Source organism: Vulpes vulpes, chromosome 3, assembly GCF_048418805.1.
Source record: "Vulpes vulpes isolate BD-2025 chromosome 3, VulVul3, whole genome shotgun sequence".
NCBI lineage: Eukaryota > Metazoa > Chordata > Mammalia > Carnivora > Canidae > Vulpes > Vulpes vulpes.
In genome coordinates this window covers 25,725,559-25,751,000 of record NC_132782.1, presented here as the reverse complement: position 1 = coordinate 25,751,000, position 25,442 = coordinate 25,725,559, and the positions used below count along the sequence as shown (strand labels likewise).

Genomic DNA, 25,442 nt, shown 5'->3' with positions numbered 1-25,442 from the left:
CCCCAGAGTGAATTGATTATAGCTTTTTGGATTTTTTTGTTGTTGTTGCAGGGAGGTTGATTTGATAGTGGAAAACAAAAAGACTACCAGGAGGGGCCCCTGGGTGGCTCAGCAGTTGAGCATCTGCCTTTGGCTCAGGGCATGAGCCTGGGGTCCCAGGATCAAGTCCCACATCATTCTCCTTGCAGGGAACCTGCTTCTCCCTCTGCCTGTGTCTCTGCCTCCCTCTCTCTCTGTCTCTCATGAATAAGTAAATAAAATCTCCAAACAAACAAAGACTACCAGGAATATTTAAGGCTCCTTTACAAACCCTGCATAACATGGACATGCTAAGGCTCTTTAAGCTCTACTGGATTATTTAAGGGACTATGTTTATTTGAAAGAAGGAAAATTATGAATTACAGAGATAGGAGTCCCAGACTTAGATGTGTTGTTTTCCTTATATGTATTTAATCGAGACTATTGTAAAACCCACTTGTAAAAGGTTAAAATAAAACAAAATGTGACAAGAAAAACAGAATCTATAGCTTTTGTCCAAGAAAAAAAAAAATTAAAAAAAGACTGATCTCCCTCTCCGGAAAAAGCAACCCCTTCAAACGACACATGAGCCACACTGTGCTCCACAGATTAGGCCTGTATCTAGAAAGGAGGCAGAGCAAGATAAAGAGCTCTGATGGCAACATCTCATTTTTGCCTCCACACGTTTTCCTGCCTGGGAAGCCTGTACGAAAGTATCCGTCCACCCAGAGATACGTTAAGGTCTCAGAGAATTCCAGCAACCCACTTTATAGACATCAAATGAACTCTGCATTTGAATTCCGTCCTGGCATACGGCTCACCTCCGTCGCTGGCTTGCAGGTTAGGTCACGACCTTTGAGTCAAATAGAGAGATGGGAAAAGACCTTTCGTTATCTTAAACGTAGCTGTGACTTTGGTAACCAACAGTTTGATTAGAGCCTAAATTCTAAATTAGAACATTTGTTTTCCAAACGCCGGGGGCAAAGGCATCTAAAAGCTTCCTCGGAAAAATGATGAGTTTCATTGTTCCCACAAGACTCACCATCCAGCATACTAAGGCGCTTAATAGGATTTCTCCTTAGGGGCATCTTCTTCCTGACTGGTCATCGGTGGTTAGTCTCTTCTGCGCTGCCCATAGCAGGATGTCTTCAGGAAATGCCAGAATTGGGCATCCTGCTCCCAACCTCAAAGCCACGGCTGTTCTGCCGGGTGGCCAGTTCAAAGACCTCAGCCTATCTGATTACAAAGGAAAATACGCCGTATCCTTCTTTTATCCTCTTGACTTCACCTTTGTGTGCCCCACGGAGATCATTGCTTTCAGTGAAGGGCAGAAGAATTTAAGAAACTCAACTGACAAGTGATCGGTGCTTCTGTGGGTTCTCATTTCTGTCACCTGGCTTGGATCAACACACCCAAGGAACAAGGAGGACTGGGACCCATGAACATTCCCTTGGTATCAGACCCCAGGCGTACCGTTGCTCAGGACTATGGAGTCTTAGAGGCTGATGAAGACGTCTGGTTCAGGGGCCTCCTTATCATTGATGATAAAGGTATCCTTCGGCTGATCACCGAAAATGACCCTCCTGTTGGTTGCTCTGTGGATGAGACTCTGCGACTGGTTCAGGCCTTCCAGTTCACTGACAAGCATGGGGAAGTGTGCCCAGCTGGCTGCAAGCCTGGCAGTGATCCCATCAAGCCTGATGTCCAGAAGAGCAAAGAATATTTCTCTAAGCAGAAGTGAGCGCCTCGCCATTTCAGGGCCGGGCTGTAGTGGGCATCCATGAAAACAGAATCTTTTTTTGTACAATTGTCATGCTTAAAACAAGGCTTTAGACTCTGCAGATGTGGTATGGGACAAGACAGCCCTTTCCTGCAGGGGGTGGGGAGGCCAGCCTTGCTTCCTCTGGAGAGAATGGCCTGAGCTGTGCTATGGGGCAGGCCAACTGATGTGTACAGTAGCAGGGCATCACTTTTGATCTTTTGTTGTTTCTATTAAACCTGAACTGAGAAAAAAAAAAAAAAAGGATTTCACCTTAGGGACACCTGGGTGGCTCAGTCCCTTAAGTGTCTGACTCTTGTCATGATCTCAGGGTCGTGAGATTAAGCCCTGTGTCGGGCTTAGGATACTCTCTCCCTCTCCCTCTGCCCACCCTCCACCTCCCACTCGCAATGCTCTCTTTTTGCTTAAAAAAAAAAAAAAAAGATTCTATCTTAAAGTTAGTGGGACATAGAAGCCATTTCAGCAACAATAGAAAAAAAAAAAAAGCCAAAGTTAGCATTATGCCTGTGGGATTGTGCTCTCTGCAGATTCTTCTCCCCAAATCATCGTAGCGTCCATTTCAGCTGCCTTCTACATCTCCTCCCCAGCAACTCCATCCTCGCCTGCTTCCTGTCCCGGGTGTCCCGTCTGGGGTGCCCCATTTCTTTCTCCTTCAAGACTGTTCTCAGGGTCAGTGCTGCCCCAAGGAGAAATGGACCAAGTGTCTAAGCAGTGAACGAACTCAGTCTTACCTGTTCTGTTTCTGGTTTCTTCTTCTCTGGTTCCCAAAACGCCAAGTGATGCCCATGAATTACACATAAAGATAAAGCCAAACCAAACCAAAGCCGGCACATTGATATGCTGATTATTAATGAGTTTGGTGTGAGAGGGCTAGGCCTGAGGCCTTCTTTTTTCTATCAACATGCTCTAGGGGGAACCTCCAGTAGGAACCTTTTGGTGATTATATCTTAACCCAAACAAATGTCTCAAAAGCTGGAAACTCTAGGCTCTCTTCAGCAGGTGATAAAGGAGATATGTCAGAGCAGCTGGGTCTTGATCAGCTTCCACATGTAAACCTTCAGGTAACTCCTTATACACCCATAATCCGTTCCCTTGTCTGGTATTTTGCAAAACTGTGGGGGAACGCCTCTCCACAAAGATTTGGTAAAGACACAACGAGACTGATTTGTCAAAGTTGACACTCACAGGTGCCTCTGACGTCTTAAAGGATTACGATCCCTGGTCAATTTTGGAAGTTAGCCTCGTCGGTAAGTCCTATGTTCAGCTTATCTTTGCAGAGCTGTACAAGAAACATTTGTTTCTTGCATTTCACTGCATCAAAGCAACCACCAAGACTCTCAGGGCTGTTTCATTCCTATCATTTCAATAGGTGTATCTGAAACTCAGTGGCCTGCCAAGATTGAGGACAATTAGTTCTCAGATATTTCTATCTGATGTAACACACCATTGAAGAGAACGTATTCCAGCATTTATTTTTGTTTTGGTGTCAATTCCTTCTCAACCCCAACCCCCAAAGAAGAGTAGGGCCTAGTGTTTAATAGTAGTCCTGAACTTAAGAACATAATATTTGAGGTTCTTTACATGCTATGAAAAGCATAGCATGCTTTGGGTCTTTGGGAATTCTCCGCCCAAGTACTGTACAAACTTTCTGAACAAGACGGACCTTGACCCCGTGTGGTTTTCCACAATGCTTCCATTGATAACTTAAGATGCCAACCACCAAAGTGAATGTGGTGGTGATGTCATTGCTGATACAGTTCCACCAAATCACACACTTTGGTGAAGCAAGAAAAATCAGAGTTGCAACGTCCTGATGAAATAAAGCATTGCAGCAGTAATAAGGAGACCCAAGAAGGCATATAGATGCCAGCTTCTGGTCAGGAAGAAACAGAAAAATGATACAAACTACCCTAGTTGCCTGGCAGGACAAGCCAAAAAATGGCTGCCTCTTTTGGGGTAAGGAGTATAGTTTCTGCACTCCTTATAAGGCAGAAAGGCTAAAAATGAAGCTCCAAAGCCTACCGTGTAACTTGCCAGGAAAAAGGAAGCTATTATATCATAGTCGTCCTATAATGCACACGATTTAAATTTGGGACAGTCTGGATTTATCAGCAATAGGGTGTGTAAGACAACATACATAACCCATGACAGTTTCCCCTATTAAGGAACAGGCCTTCCATCCTATACATCTGCCTCAAATAGGTTTCAGAGAGTCAAAGAGGTAGGGAGATTTCCAGAAGCACACGTTTCTGAATACAAGACTTTCTTCTTATTTTAACCCTTAGATCTCTGAGCATAGTCCCCCCTCCCCACCCTCCTCGTCTATGGTAACGTAATCAGAAGTTGGCAGAAAATACTGAAAGCTGCAAAGAATGACAACTGCAGAGGTGCCGGTGAGACCAGCACAGAAAGAAGGTAACTCCCAAGAGTGCGAAGCACCTAGGACCCCAGGCTTCAGGACACGTCTTCTTAACTTGGCAATGGGCAGTCATCACGGAGGTACCCAGGGTGTATAAAAAGTCTGAAGACTTAAAATTCATCTATCCAAAAAAATGTCAGTTGGATGTCCATAGCACCATGATAAAGAATACACAGTCTTTGGGGATCCCTGGCTGGCGCAGCGGTTTAGCGCCTGCCTTTGGCCCAGGGCGCGATCCTGGAGACCTGGGATCGAATCCCACGTCGGGCTCCCGGTGCATGGAGCCTGCTTCTCCCTCTGCCTGTGTCTCTGCCTCTCTCTCTCTCTGGGACTATTATGAATAAAAAAAAAAAAAAAAAAAAAAGAATACACAGTCTTTGCCCTCAAGTTGCTAATTCATAGCTGGGGATGTAGAGGCCTAGATGGGCATTTACAGCATAGACTGGAACAATGACTAAAACAGGATCTCAGGAGGAGAGAAAGGGCTCCTCCCTCAAGAATGGCTTCCTGAGTAGGATGGGGCTGAAACCAGAGCTGGACTATGTGTTTAAGTTAGGTGGAGGAGGAAGAGGGCAGGACATTCCAGGCAGAGGTGGAGTAATCTGTAGAAAGGCATAGAAGCAGAAGCGACTTAGCACTTTTGGGGGAAATGAAAGCAGTTCAGAAGAGCAGGAGTAGAAGGGGCATCAGGAGAGTTCGAGAGAGGTAAGACTGGAGATGTAGGCAGGGATCGTCTATGAAATCTTCTCCCATCTTCTTTTGCATCCATAAAGGTTTGTTTGGCCTTGAAAGAACTAAATGTCTCAAACATCAAACTTTTTGTTCAGTATGTGAGTAGTTTACTTCTATTTAATGTAAAAATGAAAGCAACAAAGTTGTAGAACTGGTCATGAATTTCCATAAAGATCTCACCACTTCTCTATAATTGACTTATCTTTTCAATAGTTCACCACCTAAAACCCCAAAACAATAACCAAAACTGGCAGAGTTTTAATCATCTAATCCTCTGAGCAGGTATGATTGAGGTTGAATCAGGAAGGCTCCTTGCTCAGGAATACACCACATCCTTATGAGCTTCCCATTCTTATAGATCCTGAAATCGTCACTAGAGAGCTATTCTTTTCATTCTTCTAAGAGGGATTAAAATAGTGTGCCAGGTAAAACCTTTGAAAAACATTTGGCAATATGTAGCAGTGCTGCTTATATATATATATATATATATATATATACACCTTACCACGTGGTTATTCCACTCCTAGGTGTGTACTTACAGAAATGAGTATATGTGTTCACTAAAGGGAATGCTCGTAAAAACTCATAGGAACACTTATAAGCAACAGCTGGAAACTGGAAACTACTTAAATGCTTCTCGACAGTAAAATGGATATATAAAATGTGGTATCTTCATATAAAGAAATTGTATAGTTAGGAGGAATGAACTACAATTGCAAGCTACAATTTGGATGAATCTTACATTTTTGAGGAAAAAAAGGTCAGATTATAAAGAGTACATACAATATGATTTCATTTTTGTGACTTTCAAAACCAGCAAATCTAATGCATGACATTAGAAATGAGGATATTGGAATCCTTTCACAATACGTACATGAAATCAGGGTATCGGTTACTCTTAGGGTGAGTAGTGTTTGGGAGAAGATACAGGATGGGGGTGCTTCTAAGGTGTTTAGTAAATGACTTGTTTCTTGATCTGGGTGTTGATTAAACAGATATGTTCACTTTGTAAAAATTAGTTGAGCTGTATACTTATGATTTTGCACTTTCCATCTGTAATATAGAAAAAAGTAAAAAAATGCTTGTTTTGTACTTATATACTAGCAAGAGTTAGAAAATGCTTTCTTTTAAGAAAATCATTTACACTTTACATCATATACAAAACTTAACACAAAATGGTTCAAAGATCTAACCATTAGAACTAAAAAAAAAAAAAAAAAAAACTCTTAGAAGAAAACCTTTATGGCATTGGGTTAATTATGTACCCAAGAGAACTGAGAGCAAGGACTGAGATTTATGAACCAATGTTCATAGCAGCATTACTTACAATAGCCAAACGTTGGAAATAACCCAAATGCCCATCAACAGATGAATGGATCAAAAAAAATGTACTACATATATACAAGGGAATATTATTAGGAACAGATGAAGCTCGGTGCCAGAGACACTCACAGACAGAAGACTCAGGGTGAACATTAAGATTTATTATAAAGCCATAGACATTGAGACAATGTAGTATTCATGCAAGAATGAACAGAGGCCAACAGCTAATGGCCTATCATTGATATAATGGGTATCAACAGAGCTCATTCCCTCACCTCATCTCCTTTAGGTTTCTGTTTAAACGCCACCTTAGTAAGGGGGGACTCTTAACACAAAATAGCAATGTCTTCTCTCCCCACCCCACCACTCTTCTGATTTCCTTTTCTTTTTCAGTAGAGATTTACCCATCATGACTTAGAACCTTTTGACATACTATACAGTTTGCTCTAGTATCTCTTTATCATCTGTCTCCCCACTATAATATGAACTACACAAAGGCAGGGATTTCTTATTGCTGTTCACTGCTGTGTCCCCAGAGTATCGAACACTACCTGTTATATGATAAACAGTCGATATATACTTTTTAATATAAATAGATGCAAGAGTGTATAATACCCAGAAACCAACTGAGACATATAAGGACAGCTGATGGATGTATGACCAAATTGGCAATAATACAGGTGAGTGGGGAAAGGATTCAATAAAGACATTTTATTTCCTTTATCCAGCTTCTCTAATTCCAAAATTTCCCTTTCATTGAAAGAGCTAGTCCTACAAATCAGATTTCTTTCAGTTTCTCATCCCATATGTTTTCCCGATAATATCAAAAAAATACAAAGTTGTAGAACAAAGTGTACCGATTAGTTAGAGATCTCCATAGGGATTTAAAAATGGATGCATTCCTTCCATCATACTTAAAAATCAATTCCAAATGGATTGAGGACTTAGAAGCAAAAGTGAAAACTTTAGAATTAAAAAAAATAGAATTTATTTTAAAATTTCAGTTATGGAAAAATTTCCTAAAGATGACAGAAGAAAGACAAATTATAAAGCATCTGACTGAAAATTTTGACTATTTTAAGTTAATAGCATCTATTTGTAATGTTTTCCATTTAAACCAGGAAAAATACATGTCACAAACTGGCAGAAAATATTTATAAACACATAACCCACAGAGGAATAGAATTTAGAGTGTTTAAAGAAAATCTACAATCAATAGAAAAATATGAATAATGCAGTAGGAAAGTGGGCAAAAAATAGGTAACTTTGTTAGAAATCAAAGACATGCAAATTAAAACCACAAGGAAATGCCTTTTTTTTTTCACTCTTTGGCCAAATTTTTTGAAAGTTGGAAAATATCATTTTGGAGCAGCAGAGTTCTTACCCATTGCTTCTGGGTGGGTAATTGCTACTACTTTGGAAAAAATACCTTCTGGCCCAGCAATTTCATTCTTAGGTGTATAACCTAGAAAAACCATTGCACATGTGCAGCTGGAAACATGTATAAGAATGCTCTACAGAAGTCTTGTCCACAACAAAATGCTGAAAGCAACTTAAATATGCACTAATCACAGAGTGGAAAATGAATTTCACTGGAGTTTCCATTGTAATGGAAAATTATACCACGACGCAAAGGCAAGACTCACACTTCATGCGTCAGCATGGGTGAACCTAGAAACAGAATGCTGGGTGAAGGAAGCAAATCACAGAAGAGAACACGTGAATCTATTTGTCTAAAGTTCAAATTCAGGCAAAGTGAAATAATTTCTCTAGAAATGTGGCAAAATGAGCAAGAAAAGCAAAGAACTGTCAAAAAAAAAAAAAAAAAAAGAGTGAATAAACAACAATATAATTGTTATTACCCCTGGAGGAGGGAAGCAGTATAGCTATGAAGACAAGGGTGGACCTTCATTTTGTTTGGGGATTTTAAAAAAAATTCTTAAATTCTCTTTCCTTGGCAAAGTTTCTGTCTATAAAATGCCAAATAAAACAAAACATGTTTTAATTTCTGACATTTTTAAGGCTTTTGTGAGATACCTCACTCCATGTGGAGTGCTCCAAACTCTTCAAAATTAAACTTTCCAGACATGGAAGGTGATGTTCTTCCTTCCGCATAGAAGGACTCAACGAACTCCTGGTCTTTGTGTGTGTAGAGTTTAAAATGACTTCTCTTTCCTTCAAAATGGTAATAGCTGCTTGTAAAGGAAATTGATGTGATCATGTCTGGCTGGCAGGAAATTAAGCAGATAAGTGATCAGACCATTACACAAGCTTTTATGGACAGGCCGCTGGATACCTGTTGGTGTTCGTGATCCTCCATTTTGCTGCACAGATTCTGGATTTTGTCTTTCTACCATTTCGTGTCATCTTCACATACTGTTTTAATTGGTTTTGGATATTTACGTTATTTTAAATAATTATTAAAAACACCTTAACAAGCAGGGAAAGAAATGTGGGACCTGCACACTTTTATTGGCCATAAGGTGCTAAATAACTAGAGCAAAGAATTTTCCAATAACTGCAGCAACAACCAGGGCACTTTTTAGAAATTTTATTGGGCATAATAAATCTGTAACTACAGGACAAATTTTTAGCCATTAGTTCTTATAGAAGGATGTATTGTCTCCCTTTCTATATTTGAGAAGGAAAAAATTTCAGTCCATAAAAGCATTAGAGTCATCATTGAAGCTCCATAAAACCCGGGCAGCACAATTTTCATATCTTCAAGTCATATAAAATTTCACTGGATATTTGTATTGAGATTGAGACATTAAGGCAAACATAAATCACTATTACATTCTATTATGTTACCTCTCAGATACAAAAAAAAAAAAAAATCTCAGGACACACTTCTTATATATAGTTTGTGGATTATAATTACTCCCGGTATACAAAAGGGGATGTTTAAGAGGTCTTTGGGAAGCTGTACAGTGGGATGAACTCCAAAAAGCTTGTATTCAATTTCTTTTTTGCTACCGTCTAGCTGTGAGATCTTTGATAAGTAATTTTATTTCTGAGTCTATTTTTTCTTGTCTAGATTCTCTCTTATGGTTGCTTCCATTCTAACATGCTATGCTAAGTTCTGTATTTTGTCTTTATCTTAACAAAAAGATGAGTTATTTAGGGAGATAACACAAGTATTTGGGGGAGGAATTGTAGTACTGTGAATCGTTAGTGTCCATCCTGCCAATCCTAACTTCCTAGGATGCCTACCATCTAGCATCTTTTCTAGAGTTAGGCGCTCCACAGCTATTCTAAATAAATAAGTGAATGAATGAATGAATGAATGAATGAATGAATGAATAGCTTAAGTCAGTAAAGCTATCAAAGCTTGCCATTTAAAAATTTGTGACTTTTCCTTCATTAAAATACTGTAGCAAATTCTATGTATGAGTTTTAAACTGTCTGATTTTCCTAATCACAGAGTGATTTTTTTGTTTGTTTGTTTTAATTTCTTACCTACCCTAACCCTCTTAGCCTACTTATGGGCTAACATTGTAAAGAACTGGAGTTTAGAAACTGAATAGAGAGCAAGTATTTACTTTTCACATTAGCATTTTATTGGCCAATTGACATGCCTTCAACCCACTCACTTAACAATCTCTGGCATGTTAATTCTCCATCTTGGGTCTCTACCTCTTTGAAAAATAGAAATAGCAACAACATTGATGGGTTTTGAGGAAGAGGTTGCTAACACCTCCAGTGAGCCTGGGGAAGGCTAATTTCTAATATTAATCAGTGAGAGATATTTACTTGGTTGCTTCCTTTGGGGAAAACTTCTGGAAATGAAATAATAACCATTAAGAAGTATTTTTTTTTCCTTCCATGTTACCAAAGTTTGTTTGTTTAGGGTAGTTGTTGTTTGCTGTGGTTTTTTGGTTTTCTTTTTTTCCTTCTCTAATTTTTGTTGTTGTTGTTGTGGAAGATTATCATCCTTCAAGATACCCTTGTGGGGTATCTTCTGGATAGTATACTCTTCAACGTCAAGATTTTGTTCATGATTCATCAAAGGAAAAAATGAGGAGGTGAGTAAACTTAAAGTCCAGAGGCAGGTTCTTTTTGGAAACATATTTAACACTGAACCTTTCTTTTTTTCTTTTTCTTTTGTCAGTAGACACAAAATATTTCTTAATAGTTACTGCAAAATTTTAGATTAGACACTTTTTAAAGGCATCACTACAAAGCTAGGAAAATATCGTATCAAAAAATGATGTAGGGGGATCCCTGGGTGGCGCAGCGGTTTAGCGCCTGCCTTTGGCCCAGGGCACGATCCTGGAGACCCGGGATCGAATCCCACATCGGGCTCCTGGTGTATGGAGCCTGCTTCTCCCTCTCCCTGTGTCTCTGCCTCTCTCTCTCTCTCTGTGTGACTATCATAAATAAATAAAAATTAAAAAAAAATCTTAAAAAAAATGATGTAGGTATTACAAATATCCTATCTAGTTTTAATAAAAATGAGTCATAAACCCTTCCCTACAGGTTTTACTGACCATGGTAATTAATCTTAACATCTGCTAAGGTCACTTGCCTTGTGAAATAATAAATTATCAAATAGCAGGGCCATAAAAGAGTGATGATTGCCTGTACGCGATGCACCATATGGCCCAATTCAGTACCAATATAGGGAACGCCATGTGCTTGGTAAACAATAGGTATAATATGACCTGTGTTAACAAGAGTGGGTTTCTATCAAGCAGTGGAAATACAAAGTCATATAATGATAAATTTTGGCCTCACAAAGATGAAGCTAATATCATTAGCCATTTATTGCAAAGGAACTTAAATCTTTTCAAATTAAACTCATGACGGATTTTAATCACTTGGTTAATGTTGGTAAATGATTATGCCCCCAGCCATTACGATAATGATCATTATTAGCAAGAGCCTGTTTTTACAATGTTTCTAATGTTTAAAATTAATCTAGAAGTCAAGAGCCATTAAATCATTTCACCTGCAGCTGAATTTAAAAGATGCACATATTCAAATCTGTAATTTAAAAACAAAGCTAAGGCAATGGAAAAATACACAAGAAAAGCTGCTAGCTACAGCGCCACCATGTGACCAACCTCAAAATTCCATGCAGAAGCCAAATGCACCGAGGAAAATAGTTTTGTGCAGAAAAGAGACCACAGTAAGAACTTCAGCTGGATGCTGGTTATGGACCTACAGTGGGTGTCAAAACTCTAAGAAGTCAACTTCAATCTCTCTGAAATTATAAGCTTCAGGCTTCTGGGAGAACTCAGCAATCAGCAGTGAGTTCCCAGAGAGTCTGCAATTTGTAGAGTTTGAGTCCCAGGTAGAGATTAGCCCATTAAACAGGAGCTACATTTCCAAATGTAAGAGAAAAATGTGTACTTGAGTGATGTGAGAAAGTTGGCCATTACACACAACATGGGGGCATCTTTCAGTACAAGAATAAAGTGTGAACAAAAGGAAAAATTATAGTACAAAGCTTTTGAATCATAACCATATCTCCTGCAATCTGAGAAGTCTGTTATCTTCTCTAGGTATCAGGTTTCACGTCTATAAAGTGTTGGAATGAGACTAGATGATTTCCAAGTCACTTACCAGGCAAGAAATCCTATGGCAAGAATCACTTCAAGGCATGTGGCTCAAGAAACATTATGCAAAAATATGCACATAAATTCTTGTACAGGATGAAATTCTTCTCTAATAGTCTAATAACATATAAATTGAAGCAAAAACACTAGGAGGTGTTAAAGGAGGAAAAACAGGAGAAAATAGAAGCAGTTTATGAATCAAGAAAAAAATTAACTCAGAAATTTCCACTGCCTTCAGAAATAATTCTTACCAGCAAGGTTTAAAACATTTATTTACTCATTTATTTGTCAAGTGTATCTTGATTTCCAGCAATGTGCCAGGCATGGTGCTAAGTTTCAGGGATAACAACAGAGCCCAGAAACTCTTCTCCCAGATAGGAAAGTATCATGGATACAAGGAACTCAAAACTAACTACACAAGACTAAAGGACATAATGGCTTGAAAAAGAATGAAAAATTAGATTAGTGTCCGAAGAATAAGTAGACTCTTTTTAGAGTATAGACTAAAGTATCTGATCCCACCCTTATGAGCTATCCCTGGAAATGTTGTTTTATTTCTTAGGCCAATGATTTTGAAAACCAACCAACCAACCAACCAACCACCCAACCAACCAAAATGACTAAGGGAATGACGAGTTTTAGTGACTAATGGAAGCCACTTGAGAGGAGCTAAATATAAACCATCTGACTATATAGACTGACTAAACCAAGTCTAAAAATAGAAAATTAATAAGGGGGATGGTATTGTTTTCCAGTGCACAAAGTGATAACCATGGGAGTGAACAATAAAAGGAGTTAGGAAGTGGAAAATTTAGACCGTATGGGGGGGGGGAAGCTTCCTGTCAGAGAAGATCATTAGCTTAATACCATCACCCAGGGGGCATGTAGAAGTTCCACTTGTTGATCTGCTGGGAGCCCACCCTCTGGAGCTCTGGGGCTTGTCTCTCCTTAGGATCCCAGGAGAACAAAGGGTGGGCATGACTTCTCTCTGCAAACGCTAAAGTTAGGAGTAGAAAATCAGGAAGAGGGAGGGGCCAAGGAAAAGCAAGTGTGTTTTTAGGGTCATACGGACATGCATTAAAACCGCCCTTTTAAACCATTTTTCCCTTCACCTGTTGTTTCTCTTATTGGTTTGAATCAAAGGAGTAAGCAGGCCCATTAGTCTACTTCCCCGAGGAGAGAACTGGATCACCGTCCTTAATGCCACTAACTAGACATAATACAGGAAATGTTATTTAAAAGAAGTCAGCACTTGCCATGCATAACAATTCGAATTCCTGGTTGTCTTTCTCCTGTCCTGAAAATAAGGAAATCACGCAGGGAAAGTGACCCGGCCAAGGTGAGTTGGTTCAAGAGCATTCAGTCTGTCTGATTTCTTCGGACCCGCCTACACGCTCCCGTTCCAGGGAATCCGAATGTCTCCAGATCTTGTTGGACAGGTGCAAACTCTCAATCAGACCATACTTGCCTCTAATTTGATCATAAGCCAAAGAGGCACAGACATTAATTATCTTCTATTGCCTTCTTAAAAGGGCAGGAGACAAGGAAGCTCTGTTGTTTCAGCAACTGCCCTTGGGTTCTGTGACCAGGCACCTCTGCTTGGCTTCGGTTCCCTGCTTGGGGGATGGCGCCCAGTTGTGTTTCTCTCCTAACTTCTGCCTTGTGGTTTGGACCTTGGCTCTTAAGCTACTTGCGTGACTTCTGACTTTAACCATCTGCCATGTTCCTAGGCTGACAACTGGCTCACTGTTTCTGGTTTCCTGGCATTTTTTCCCCCTCCTCTAGACCTAGGCTATGACCCTGATGTTGATTCATAGAACTTCATCCTAATCTTTGCTTTGATTTATGGGGTAATTTAGAAAAGTGCTTCAGGATTAATCTGCTCAGTCTTCTGGGACAGAAACTCTTTCTAGTTTTCAGACCTGTGCTTAAGTACTTGTCCTGTAAAAACAAAGCCATTTTTCTTTTTTCTTTCCAAGTATAAAGGAGTCAGTACAATAACAGTGATATATCTCCTGAAGTAATAGAATATAGTTTAAATGATCATTTAAGCTATAAGCTATTAGTGATTATTAATCACTTTTATTAAGGGTTTTCTTTTAACTACTTATGTTTTTTTTTTTCCACAAGGAATTGAGGCAGTGGGTTTTTTGGGGTTTATTTGTTTTAATAGGAGTGGTTGGAAATATAAGTTCTAGAATAATCATATAACTGATATATCCAATTGGTTTACTAGAGTAATGCTCTATCCACCATAGCTTAGTATGTGTACTCTGTAATTTTCTTGCATAGGTAAATTATTGTTATTTCTTTTAAGTACAGCTGACATTCACATGTTTCCTCCCTCCATAATTTAGAAATTTTGATCAACAGGTAAATAGACGGTCTTTCTTGATGAGTTATAATTAAAGTACCAAACACTTACTTATGTCGGGAAATAGAGTGCCTTAAAATACACCGATGCATATGTCTCTCCCATGTACTGGACCCACGTGACTTCAGTAGCAGAAAGTACTTATGTTAGAAAACTGCAATTCTAAACTATGCTGGAATGATTTAAATTTTAAACCCCAACAGTTGCTAAAACTATGCTACAATTTGCAGAGATTCTCTGATTTACAGAAACATCAACGAATTCCACCCTTCTTCTCGGCTGTTTTCAGAGAGTAAGTGGACAGTAACCGCATTGGTTAACAAAGTCGCCTAGTTTCTCCTCGGTCATCTGCTTCGATTCTCAGAGTATTTGGCCGGGCTATGGAAGATAAAATGACTTCTCTACTCATACTTGCTTTCCTGTCCCTAAGTGTCTGTTGGGGGCTTCCAGGTCGCATGAGTTTTAGAATTCTATCCAATCTAGCAAGTTTGCACCCAAGGTGTAGGCCGTAGATCAGAGGTCGAGCTAATCATTTGGAACTGCATAAAACCAGAAAGGAGACTTCTCTAAATCACCATACTATGCGTTTGTCGTTGTGGTTGTAGCTTTATTTATCTATTCTTAACTGCGATAAGTACTAAACGATTACTGAGTTACTGATGTTTTAGAAGTCTAGGTATTTGGCAATGTAAGATTCCCCACATTATTCTTTTTCAAGGTCGTTATTCTGTTCTTGGTCTTTTGCCTGTCTGTATTTGATTTAAATTCCGTTTGTCAATTTCCACCAAAACTGGGATCCCCGGGGTGGCTCAGGGGTTTAGAGCCGCCTTAACCCCGGGGTGTGATCCCGGGGTCCTGGGATCAAGTCCACATCAGGCTCCCTGCTTGGAGCCTGCTTCTCCCTCTGCCTGTGTCTCTGCCTCTCTCTCTCTCTCTCTCTCTCATGAATAAATAAAATAAAATCTTAAAAAAAAATTTCTACCAAAACAAAGATGTAATTTTTATTTTTATTCATGAAATGGATAGATCTATTCAAGTACATTTTGTATCATTACAATATGAAATCTTCCAGAGAGAAAAACTTCTCCATCTAAATCATCATGCTATGCTTTTTTATATACATAAAGCAATAAGGATGTTTTAATCTGTAAATATCAAACCTAAATCTGAATCCTAGAATTTTCAAGAGTTAGGGTGTAATTCTATCTGGGTTTCTTAATAATATCAGTTTAAATCACATATATTACCATTTTTATAGATTAAAAAAGGTCAAATGTTGGCAGCTTCAGAAGGTGTGACTATATAAAATCAGAGCATAATAAAAAATTTCACTGAACACAGCCATGTCCTAGACATTTTATTTGACACATATTTTTATTATATTGGAGCTTCACAAAACCCTGGAGGGTAAGTAGTTTATTATTCCTATTTATAGAGGATAAAATGATGTAATTTAACAAAGTTGACATTGCCATTAGGTTGTGGTTTAAACCTATGTCCCTCTCATTGTGCAGTGCTTTTTTACTTAGATTATTTCAGAGTTGATCTTTCTACTTCTCCTTAACTAGCACATAAATTCTAAAATATTCCTAAACTTTAGTCAAGTCACCCCTAGTTAGACACATTAACATGTATCCTTCCACTGAACACTCACTACCTGTAGATACAACCCATTCTTCCAATATTGTATAATTTTATTATAAAGGTTTTATTTCTGTTGAATCCAAATCTGCCTCCCTGTAATTTCTACTTCCTGTTTCTGCACGCTGAAACAACTCAGAACAAGTCTAATTGCACATGCATATAGTAGCCTTTGAAATATATTAAGGTAACTGTTTTATCATGCTTCAACATATCTATTTTTTTTTTAAGATTTTATTTATTTAATCGACAGAAAGAGAGTGAGTGCATAAATAGGCAGAGTGGCAGGCAGAGGGAGGGGGAGAAGCAGGCTTTTCGCTGAGCAGGAAGTCTGATGAGGGGCTCCATCGCAGGACCCTGAGATCATGACCTGAGCTGAAAGCAGGTGTTTGACCCCCCTGAGCCATCTAGGCACCACCGACATCCCTAATTCTTTTTTTAATTTATTTTTTAAAAGATTTTTATTTATTTATTTATTCATGAGAGACACAGAGAGGGAGAGAGAGAGGCAGAGACACAGGCAGAGGGAGAAGCAGGCTCCATGCAGGGAGCCTGACGTGGGACTCGATCCCGGATCTCCAGAATCAGGCCCTGGGCTGAAGGCGGCGCTAAACCGCTGAGCCACCTGGGCTGCCCAACATCCCTAATTCTTAAAAACATTTCTGAATCACATAAATTGTTAATTTTCCAGTCATGATTTGTTATATAATAAAAGACATGACAATGATGTCCCTTTATTAACTGGGGAATATTTCAGTTACCTGCTTTTCTGGACGGAAGCATTTTGTAGGAAAACAGTGAGAAAGATATTCATACAAGTAAGAATTGGGCTTGTATACTTTTACTTTTTTAAGCATTTAATAAAAATGTAAATGTGCATGCAAATAAGATAATTCTGAATGCTTCCAAGTTGGGTATCTTGGAATAAGATATGTGTTTGTCCTGTTTATTGATTATAATATATGATTCTGGTTGTTGAGGCATCAAACTAACGTAAAAGATGAGGATAAGAACAGAAAATACATAGCCTGTATGGTACAGCATGAGCAACATCATTTTGAAAAAAACTTTTTAAGACTTATTTCATATTTAGGGCAAATGTTGTACATAGGCCGGGGACTGAGGAAACCATTTAGCCTGAGGCCAAATTATGGCATAGTTTGATATGACGGGGCAAGCTGAAAATGGACAATGACAAGGGTCCTTAAGAGATAGTGAGGAGAAAAATTTTCCCAATGGGTAGAACTGAAACCAGTGCACCTTACTCTTCTTTTAAGGTACAGGAGGAAGTGGCCCAAGGTATGGATCATTAGATTGCTGCCAATTGTCAGTGGCTTACAAGGAAAAGGACTATAAAATTAGAGGCAAGGAGGTGTGAGGAGTGGCACATGAATGGACATATAAAAGTGGGCAAAAGCATAAAAATTCCGTATTACATGTTAATGGTCACCAGAAAATACCTACCAGGGAAGAGGCATTGAACAACCACGTGAATAAAATAATGAGCTGTCTGGTTGGTATTAGACCATCACTTGTCATCAGCCACTCCATCAATCAACATGTGGGTCCATGAATGGAGGGGCCACCATGGCAGTGATGGGAGCTGTACGTGAGCCCACTAGCATGGACTCCCATTGGAGTCGGGCACTGTGATTATTCTCATTCTGTTTTCTATTTGTCTGAAATAGTGTTTTCTTCCATATTTTATAATCTCCAAAAGGGAAAATACCCTAAACAAATAACTACTTCAACACATCTAACCCAGTAATCTGCACAATGAAGCACATAATACAGGGTTAAAATGATAATTGTGAGAAGTCAGAGTGAGGTAAAAACCAATATTCTAGGGACACCTGGGTGGCTCAGTGTTGAGTGTCTACCTTTGGCTCAGGTCGTGATCCCGGGGTCCTGGGATTGAGTCCCACATCGGGCTCCCTGCAGGGGGCCTGCTTCTCCCTCTGCCTGTGTCTCTGCCTCTCTCTGTGTGTCTCTCGTGAATAAATAAATAAAATCTTAAAAAAAAAAAAAAAAAAAGAAAAAGAAAGAAAGCAAGGAAGCCAGCCAGCCAATATTCCAGATAGGGGCCTCTCCTTCGACTTGGATATCCAGTAAGGAGGACCCATGGCAGACGTACAGTGTAAGATAGAAAGAACCCTTTGTTGTTGCCAGGGGATTGTGTACGTGATTGTTCCTGAAGCACACTGGAGCCCACCCAAGCTGGCAGGTACAATCGTGACAGCATATCTAAGTGCACGTTCAACTTCAGTATCTGTGTTATTCCACAAACTTAAGTGTGCAAGGAAGAGTGCACGTCTTCCTTTTCTGTATATTGACCTACTCCTTTCTTTGAAGCTCAAACTTTGGGAAACCAAAAGTTTAGGAAGCCTTCGGGCTATTTGTGCTTTTCACTCTCATACATATCCACTGTCTGCTAATGACACCCAGAGCCTGCTGGTGGAGTAAATATGGGAAGGAGCGACTAGAAGACGTAGGGAGAGAAATAGAGACAAACAATCTCAAATTATTATTCAGCCATTCTACCAAAGTACAGAGAAATATAAAGTGAGAAAAGAATTAGAGGTACTGAAATCAGATCAATGTGATATTTTGTTAATCATGAACAATTCCCTTTCCTTAAAATCCTCCGAATTCTCGGTTTACTACTGCAGGCATTGAAAAGGAACCACAAAATCGTATTCTTACATTCTGCTCTGCTTTTATATTTAAAAACTAAAATATGCTGGTAATTTCCATTATTCTATAATTTTATATAAAATGGAACTAGAATGGAACATATGGATGAAAAGAAAGTTTCATTTGTTGCCAAATATCTTCTCTGCATAACATCTGGATATTTGGAACATCTGCACAACTGACAATCTTTCAACTTTTCATCTGGATGTTTGGCAAATATGGAGAAAACATTTCCTTTATAAATCTAATTGTTATCCTTACGCAGTGCAATTTAATGACACATTTGTTAATATTACCATCATCCTACTCTTTTATCAAATAAAATATGGATATAATTTCGGAGCAAAACAATGAATTGTTTAATGTCACGGTGCATGCCCACATGCAAGCCCTGACAGTTAAAAGGGAAAATTTTTGGTGAATTCTTTCTCCACGGCAATCAATCTATTTCAAGAGAGATTAACAACAGAACGTAGCAGAGCCCTCACTCCACGTTCAGTGGTCTCTATGTGTGTGCCCTTTATGTGAGACGAGAGAGTTCTATTCTTCGGCCAGCTGCTGATATAGTCCTATAACATCTGCATGGATGTCTGCTTGGCACTTAGGGTAAGGGGCGAGATTTGATTGCACTCCTGAGGTTGTGGAACATGGAGACAAGCATCATAATCATCCTTTGCAAAAACTCCAAGGGGCTCAGTTACATGTTTTTCCCTTGTCAACATCTGTCAAGAACCACATGTCAATTACTACTCCATCTTTTCTCAGGTAATAAAGGAACAGAGAACTCCCAAATGAACAGTCTTTATCTTTCCAACAATATGCCCCAGGCCTTTGCTTTTGGATGTAACCCTCATGCATTTTTGTCATTTTTCTACTTACAGGGATCTTGGCAAAGAAAGAGGCCTGAGTGGAAGAAAGAGGTGATGCTTTTAGCACAGCAAACCGTCTACGAGTGTTTGTTTCAGGATCTCTAATACAAAGAAAGGCAGGGCAAATCTAACTGGACTATCTCACTTTCCCTAGAGCCATCCTGTGTCTTACTGATAAGATCACCTCACAGCTGATTTATACTTAGTCTCATTTTTTTTTTTTGCTTGTACAATTTTGTCTTCTTTTATTTTTCATCTTATTTGTTGGCTAGTATAGGAGTGTGTGTTTGTGCATGCATGCATGCTCTATACCTAGCAGAAAACACTTCGAAGTAGTGAACAGGTGCAGAGTGCTGCCCCATTGAATGCCGAGGGTGAGACCTATAGCCACTTAGGCTTCGAAATGCTAGTGTGAGAGCCATGCTTTTTAATGTATATGTTAGAAAATTTCATTTTTCTCTAAGAGAAAGCCAGTGAAAATGGATAGAGTTCTTATTTTAGCAGAATCTTCTTATACAGTTGTTAATTCGTTGGGCAGTGTTTCATCATTTGGCCTAAATTCCAAATGTACCATTTTTCATGACTTTCAGACTCAAATCAAGAGAAAGACTCCATGTTTCAGCTCATATAGGTAGGTGAGCGATTAGGTGAGCAAAGAAGCAGAGCACTTATAAAGAGATGTCAGTGCATTGCCACAGTTTCTCTGGTAAAAAAGTAGTTGGAAAGAGTTCCTCCCAGATTTCACAAGTGAGGAGTCTAAGATGTACTGAGGGTCTGTGTTCTGTTGTGTATTCCAGATTTCTCTTTCTTCCACCTAAATTGTATACGTCATGGTTTTTCCACAGTAGTTTAATTGACTTTATTTATTTATTTATTTTTTTTTTTAATTGACTTTATTGAGACCCATTAGCCTTAGGTGCTGAAAACGAATTGCAAAACCAGGAAGACCTATGTCTTACCTTTAGGAGTTCAGTTGGGGTGATGGTGCCAGATACTCACGCAAGGAATGCTGTGTGGTGGATTAAAGATGGCCACAAGTTCCTTGTTGTTCATCCTACCAACTAGTGAAGTCTCTTTCCTCACTCCTTTAATCTGGAGTGGCCTCATGGCTCCTTGGACCCACAGAATGTGGCGGAAACGATGCTGGGCTGGTCAAGGCTAGATCTTAAGATGACTGAGAGCCTCTGCTCTCTCCCTTTTGGAAGACATCTACCATCCTGTTAGGAAGTCCAGGCCATTTTTGTAGAATGAGGCCATGTGGAGAGGTTCTGGAGGAGGAAAAGCCAGGGAGAGTGAGGCCACATGAAGGAGAACTGAGGTACAATGGCTGCCAGCACAGCACCGGGGCACCAGGCGTACAAGAGAGGCCTTCTTGGCCCTGCTGCCAGAGCTACCACCAGCTGGGTGCAGCTTCCTGAGTGACTCCAGCTAATACCATGTGGAGCAGAAGAACCATCCAGTCACCCTACAGAATCATAAGAAATAAGTTGTTCTTGTTGTAAGCCTCTGCATATGGGGAGTGTTTGTTACTCAGAAATGATTAACTGATGCAGCTTGCAAATCAATATACACGCCAAAATTTGCAGAGAGCCATAGGGGAGCATCAAATGAGTATACGCAGGGAATTCTGAACTGGGGAGTGGTCGGAGGTCACAGAGGGCAGTAGGGTCTGACCATTCTGGTAGTGAAACCTATTTGAACCTCGACCCCACCACTTCCTATCTTTATAATCTTGGGCAAATCAGTACCTTTCTTGGGATTCGGTTTATTGCTCTATAAAAAAATAATAATTCCTACTTCCCAGTAATACAATAAAGGTAAATAAAATGGATAGTATGTGCAAAACTCTTAGCACAGTGCCTCACATGGATTAGGAACTCAATACTACCCCTTGTTCTTATAAAGCATCATGGAAGGGCTGTCTGGAAGAGATATATTTAATCTGTATAAAAATTAATCTATACATTTTTATTTTGTAGAAAGGAGATAGATTCAGTTTATTTGCCCCTGAATTTCCAGGGACCAACCGATTCTGTTTTTTTGATGTCGTTGCCAGTTAGATTATGAATTTGTATTGGTTTGTATTCAGAAAGATGGCAACAGTCCTTTTGCATTAAAGCATCTGAGGCAGGGGCTGTGACGAGGGGAGTTTCAAAAGCCACGTCCTAAAAAAAAACCAAAAAAACAAAATCCACGTCCTTTCCTTCCGAGCGTACAGTTAGAGGGAGGTATGGCCATGGCACTGAACACTGTCTAGTGGAATGTGGGCGAAATAAGCCCCACCTCCAGGCCTGGCCCATAGAAACTTTCTACCTCCAAAATTCCAGATGATTTCCTCTTCCTATATACTGGAACGTAAGTCCCCACAGAGTGACCCATCGGACCTGTGTGTTGAAAGCAGTGCCACGGCTGGGAGGGGCTCGGATCCCAAAGCACAGCTAGACGAGCTGCTGTCCGAGCTGCTACCCACGAATCGCTTCTCACTGGACTGTGACACGAGCAAGAAATACTTGTTTTGTATTAAGCCACTGATAGTTCAGGATTTTTGCATCCCAGTGCTCGTGTTATTACAACTAACAGTGTTCTGATGGTAGCCCGCCATCTAGCTTCTCATTTTTCTTCCCACACTATCCATCTTTGTTCTCCAGAGAAGGAAACCTACTCACCTTTGGTTTCATTCATTATCTCCCTGGTCATTTGCACATTCTTCTCCCTCCACTTCGTCTCAACCAAAGTAGTTATATACCTTCTCTCCTTAAGAGCGGTAGAGGTTCCTCCCAATGAGCCTCCTGCAACAAAGTGGAAATAGAAACTTGGTCTTTTTTTTCTCCTTCTTTATTGCCTTTTTCATTCATTTTTTAACATGTGACCTGACACCCATAGGAGGGTCTCTGCATATAGGTAATGTCTGCTTTTCTGTAAAATGTGGACTGTTTTTAAATGGTCAAAATAAATGAAAGTTTATAATAATTAATAGCTCTCACCTATCAAATACTTGTTATACACGAATCTTATGTTGATTGAATTCTGTAGGTCTCATCGCAAACCTGTGCTAGGTATCATTATCTCTGTGGTAGAGATGAGAAAGCCAAAAGCCAGGGCATCTGGCAACCTACTGGTTCATGGGAGAACCAGAAAATCTGAAGCCAGAGCCTGTGCTCCTGGCTATCCTGTCCACAGCCTCTCAGCATGTGGCCATAGACACCATGTCTTTTATGTGTACTGCATGAGTGTGCACAGAAAATAGCTTATGAAAAAAAGAAAAAAATGCTTGTTCATGAGATAGACCAAAAGTCACTGGCAATATCCAGTGCATATTTGACATTAGTCTACTGCATTAATTGCATCGTTCCTTATGTTCTCTTCGGCAGAAATCCTCGCTCAGTAAAATATAACATCCTCTTGTCTGCAAGGCCAGACGCTCTGCTCCCGAGAAGTTAGCCAGCCAGTTCTGATCAGTTTGCCCGTGTCAGAGTACCTAGTTCTGACCCCAGTGGTGATAGCATCCTATGCTTTTTCAGCTGGGAGCTTCTTTCACCATTAGCTATTGAACTGTCATGATTTCACTTATAATTTAGGGGGAAAAAAGCACTCAGAAAACACCATGAAGGCGGACGGGCCTCAATCACTTACTACATACCAAGCACTAAGCTGATTACTTCACCTATATTGCATTTAGTCCTCCCAGGAACCCCATACGATATCCTTACTTCTAAAATGAGACAATTGAGGCGAAGTTACTAAGTGATGTCCCAAGGTCGCACAGCAAGGGCATAATGGAACCTGTCTTTGACCTCAGATCCTCTGGCACCAGAGTTGGCCTTCGTAGCCCCAGGCTAACACAGAACAGAATCTCCAACACTGACCTGCAGGAGGCACGCGGGGCCACTGGCACCCAAGCCAGCGGACGCTGACCTGGAAAACATTTTGCATCAGACTGTGAGTGTGTCTTGGCCTTTCCTGTCTGTGCTGGGCAGCGCTCTGGAGTTACGCCGGCAGTGAGACACCCCACAGCTAAAAGTACAGAACCCAGATTAATGCACATGTATTTTAAGAGATGTAATTTATGATTGCTTTCTTTGAAAAACACTTCAGCTTTTTTAGGACCCGAAGAACACACATACCAAAAATCTCAAAGAAATGATAGTTATGGTTTCTAGAGGCCAGTACAGATTTCTTCACCCTAATAGAGACATAGGATGTTATCTTGGGTCTAGGTGTTCAGCTAAAATCTACACTTTCCTTTGTCTTTGGCCTCGATCTTTGGGAGATCAAGTAACTACCTTCCCTGTCATTTCTGACATCCCAGGACTGGATGGGGTCAGTGGTTGTCATGATGTTACCATCCTATATCATTGGCTTAGCAAAATCAGTAATACAAACAAAGCAACAAAGCATATTGCTTGGTATGTTGCTCATATGTGTGAATATTCACTCTCCAATGGGGTCGTTATTCTAGATGCAGCCTGGACTCTATGAGTTTGTGTTCTTGTTGCTCTTGCTGTCCTCTCATTCAGTTGAAGAGTCAGTGTTGTACAGGTGTTTTTGCCTTAATGCAACATGTGTGTTTCCAAAAGAAAAAGAAAAGCCGACTCAAATCTATAAAATCACATAGTAAAAATGATAGGGTTTATGGGCAAAATAGTATCAGGGTCAAGCCACTCAAATCATATTCAATTTCCCCTCAAAACATATAAAACTGTATAACGATGTGTTAACAAAAGTCATAAGATTCCTAATAAAAAAAACCAGCACGTTTAAAAAAAAATTGTGTGACTAATAACTAAAGAAATACTACTGTGTAAATAGGATCTTGTGTTGGAAAAACACTTGCATGAAAATAAAAAAATCAACTAAAGCAGCTTATGGAAGGGCCGGAGGTACTGAGTTGTGGAGACGAGGGCAAAGGGTGCCAAGTGTGGAGAGAACTGTCCACAGACACCCCCCAGCCAGGAGGGAGCCAGGAGGGAGCCAGGAGGGAGCCAGGAGGGGGAGCGTGGAAGACCTGGTGCCGTGCAACCCAGCCCGAGATGTTCAGCCGTCATGGTGCATTTTGCATTCAGCTGCTGTCACACAGTGGAGCAAAACAGTAACGTGCTGGGAAAAATCACATGTGAACCAGCGTGACCTCCAGGACAGAATCATTCCCTGATCTCAGTTATACATGAGCTGGGTCACGCTGCGGAAACACACGGACATGTGAACGCAGAGCAAACTGTCAGAGTGAAGTGCAGCAATAAAAATGGATAATTATGCACAGAAGCAATGATTAAACACTTTCAAATAGAGGGGAAAATAGATCATAATTAACCTGATTTTTAAGACAGAACGTATCTGCTAGGTTACTTTGTAAAGTATGTCATATAGGTTTTGGATCCATAAGTGTTTATAGAAATTTAAATACTAAAAAAAAAAAAGAAATTTAAATACTAACATGAGGTATAATAAGAAATGGACAAAAAGATTATAAAGAAAAATCACCTACCCCAAAATATCTTGCCCGCCCCTCCACCAACCCCAATCCAATCCTCACTCCTTTGGAATCATCAATACGCCCTAGAGCGGCTCAGATAGTACAGTCACTATACTATTCAGTACTAGGAGAAATGTGACCACTAAATTTTCATGGCACTTTTTTTTTTTTTATAACAAATGGTAGAACTTCAGGTTCATTGTCATGGCCCCGAAGTTGCTAGGAGGCTGGTGAATATTCGGCTGTGACTCGGCTTCGGCTTAACATCGGTTTTAATTAACACTCAGCCGTATAACATACCTGATTCACCTCTGTCCCTAATAGAGAAAATCATTAGGATGGTTTCTGAACAATTTCTTATGAATAACAAAACACAACTTAACCACTCTCTGGGTGATGCTAATACGATGGCCCCTCGCCAGCTACTTGTCATCATTTATATTAACTAAAATCAAATAAAAGTACAAGCGCGCTTCCTCGGTCACAGTGGCCACATTTCAGGGAGTCCTCAGCGCCGTGACTGGTGGCCGCAGGGCTGGGCAGCGCCAATACTCAGTG

General features: G+C 40.0%; 1 pseudogene; it reads left to right on the top strand.

Moving 5' to 3' along the window:
* The first annotated feature begins 1,148 nt into the window (after window positions 1–1,148).
* On the top strand, window positions 1,149–1,770 carry LOC112923711 (peroxiredoxin-1 pseudogene; annotated as a pseudogene).
* Window positions 1,771–25,442: the final 23,672 nt, after the last annotated feature.